At 43.7% G+C, this 3,213-nt stretch overlaps 1 pseudogene; it reads left to right on the top strand.

Moving 5' to 3' along the window:
* Nucleotides 1–742: 742 nt before the first annotated feature.
* On the top strand, nt 743–1,397 carry LOC102835580 (annotated as a pseudogene).
* Nucleotides 1,398–3,213: the final 1,816 nt, after the last annotated feature.

Genomic DNA, 3,213 nt, shown 5'->3' with positions numbered 1-3,213 from the left:
GATCATAAAATGACAAACACTGTATGAGACTGATGTTGTGAAAAGTTGTTGTTTTTTTTTAAGTTTGCTTGATAAAAGAAACGATTTCTGATGGTACAGGGGCAGGGGAGGAAGGGAAAATTTTCATGATCTAGAGGGTGACAGGACAAACAATATACAACAAGAGGGAGATTAGCATTGAAAAGATGATGCTAGCAGGAGACACAAGGAGGACTGCAAGAGTTAAAAATACTGTTAACTGTTGATACATTGAGGGAATTGCAATCATGTAGTGAAATAAAGTATATAATTTGTTGAATGTGAAACTGATGATCTGCTCTATAAACCGTCACTCAACTCACAATAAAAAGGTTAAAAAATAACAAAAAAAGAACACACAGAATCCTCCTTAGAAGCCAGGATGGCCAGATTTCATCTCTCATACCATACCGAGTTGTTTCCGACTCACAGTGACACTATACGATTTTCGAAGTTGAAAATCTTTTCGGGAGCAGAAAGCCCTATCTTTCTTCCACAGAGTGACTGGTAGATTTCAACTGCTGACCTTGGCGGTAGCAACCCAGCTCATAAGCCATTATGCTACCAGGGCTCCTTGGCTAGAGGATCTTAACTTGGGTGATGGGATGGGAAAGGCAATATACAAGAAGAGGGAGATTGGTAGCAGAAGAAGAATGACCGCCTGGGGAAGACACAGGGAGTACTGCAAAAGTTAACAAAACAGATTTGTCTTAGTAGGCCAGGCATGAAGACAGCAAGGCAGCAAGACACCAATTCCAAGAAGTACCTTGGCTTCTTCCCAAACAATTGTGGAGTTCGTGAGCTGAACCAGGTATTGCTGGAAGGCACCTGCTATCTGGTGGCGCTGTGGGGCCGGATCCAGCTGTGGAAACAGCTGTCCCTTACCTTAAGAAGGAGATGCAGCTGTGCACTACCAGGTGTGTGTTGAAAGAATTAGAATCATTGGGGAAAGACTTATATGGGGCAAAACTGCACAAGTTCAAAATTGTCCCCATTTCAAGACTGCACTGAGTGGATCCAAATGCCTGTTCTCCATAGTCAAAGCCAGAAATCCTCATCATTATTTGGTGGCAACACAGGATCTGTGGAAGTTAAGAAAAGGCCTTGAGTTTCTCTCATGTTTATTATTCAGAACACTGTAGTCTTGAACAAACCTTCTCCCAAATAATTTGCCTTTGTTAAAGCAGTAGAGGCAGGTCAGTTTGTCTCTGGGCATGAGAAAGAAAGCATTAAACAACTTAAGGAAGAACAGAGTTTAGTAGAAAACCCTGAACAGAGAAGAAGAAAAGAAGCGGAAAACCAAAAGTGACCCCAATCCTCTAAACTGTTTGAAGAAAAAGAAAAAAGCAAAGGACGCACAAGACACAAAACCATCCTAATTCTGAAAAAAAAAAAAAGAGAGAGAGAGAAAAAAGAACCCGGAAGAGACCTATCTCAAAAAAAAAAAAAAAAAGTCTGAAAAGCAGAATGCAGAGGAGTAACAACTGCTTTGCCTACTTCAAAAGCAAAATACATTTATGTAAAATTGTGTAAGTACTTACCATAAAAGACTTTTATTTTTGTAAATGAGCATGAATTCATAAGCCTCTGCCTAAAATTACCTGTAAAATAAAGTGAACTAATGGGGGGAAAAAAAAAAGTTTAAGAGAGAAAGGAGGCGGGGCAATATTGCAGACTAGGCAGAAAGGCTGCGTGGACTTGTCTGCAGTGAGGATACAGAAAACCGGATGAGCCAGATACAGAGGATGGTCCTGGAACTCTGAGTTTGAGGGGAATGGAGAGAAAAGTGGATGCAGTGCTTACTGGGAGAGTTGAACAGACACAGAAAGAGAGGAAGTGTCTGATGAACAGCGGCTGCAGACAGGACCTGCAGCAGCCATCTTTTAAAGTTCTTGAATGACTTTTGTTGTTGTTGTTAAGTGCCGTCGAGTCGGTTCCGACCCATAGCGACCCTGTACAGGGTTTCCGAGGGTGTAAATCCTTACGGGAGTAGAAAGCCTCATCTTTCTCCCGCGGAGCGGCTGGTAGTTTTGAACTGCTGACCTTACAGTTCGCAGCCCGATTCGTAACCACTACGCTACCAGAGCTCTGAGAAAACATATTTGCATTTCAGAAACCTACCTGCGGCTCACGAAGACAAAGATGCGATTTTATTTTTTATTTTTTCTTATCAGCGTACACCCCCAGGGAATCTCCTTTCCAGGCAGTGGGAGCCACTCCAAGGTTGTGAGCCACAAGGAAGAGCTATCTACAATAATCCCACTAGGGAACCCTGCTCCAAATCTGCAAAGTCAACCCTGGACTGCCGGGTTTGGCTCTCACTAGGAGAGGTGGCTGAACGGAAGCATGGGGTAGAGGGAAAAAGGGGATTAAAAAAAAAAAAGCAAGGAAGGAAAGGAGGTCAGCAATTTGTGCCAGCACGCCCGATGCAGTGTGGTCATCTTGAACTTTCTTAGGGGAGGTGTGAAGGCAGGAGGCCAGTAGATGGCGCAGCACACCACTTATTGGCAGAGAGAAAGCCATTGTCTTTTATTTTTCACTGTTTTGGCTGGTTTGTTTTCTTTCTTCTTGCTTCACCTGGCAGGAAACAGCAACTTAGGCCATACAGCTCTGCTCTCTACAACCCCACCAATTGGGCAAGAGATAATACCAGATGCTGTACACCAAAGCAGCCGCTACAACCATCATCTGCTAAATCCATTCTGAATTGGACTGTATGAACAAAGAATGCAGAACCGCGCACCAGTTGCCTCCTGGTGGGTTTGATCAGGAGATGAGCTTGTGCGCACCAGAATAGGGAGATGTGTGAACTCCCGATCCCATAGGCCAGCTGGTCTGAAGTGCAGGAAAGCATGCGTGAACATCCCAAGCTTGGATGGCTAGCTGACCAGATGAAGATAAAGATGCTTGATACTGTGAGCAAGTGTAGATTGCTACAATTTGATGAACTGGACCTTTGTTTATAGGTGCAGTTGATCAAAATTTCAACCAGAATGGAATGATTCTTTTTATATCAAAGAACGAACTTGTTTCTTCAGTGCACTGGTTTGATGTTGTTGTTGTTTTTGTGAGGTGCTGTCAAGTCAATTCCGACCCATAGCGACCCTGTATAGGGTTTCCAAGGAGCAGCTGGTGAGCTTGAACCGCTGACCTTGCAGTTCAAACGGCTTTGCAGTCTGGCGCATTAACCCACAG

This window comes from Chrysochloris asiatica, unplaced genomic scaffold (genome assembly GCF_000296735.1).
Source record: "Chrysochloris asiatica unplaced genomic scaffold, ChrAsi1.0 scaffold00062, whole genome shotgun sequence".
Taxonomy (NCBI): Eukaryota; Metazoa; Chordata; class Mammalia; order Afrosoricida; family Chrysochloridae; genus Chrysochloris; species Chrysochloris asiatica.
Note: the sequence above shows the minus strand (reverse complement) of the source record. Positions and strands in the feature narration are given on the sequence as shown.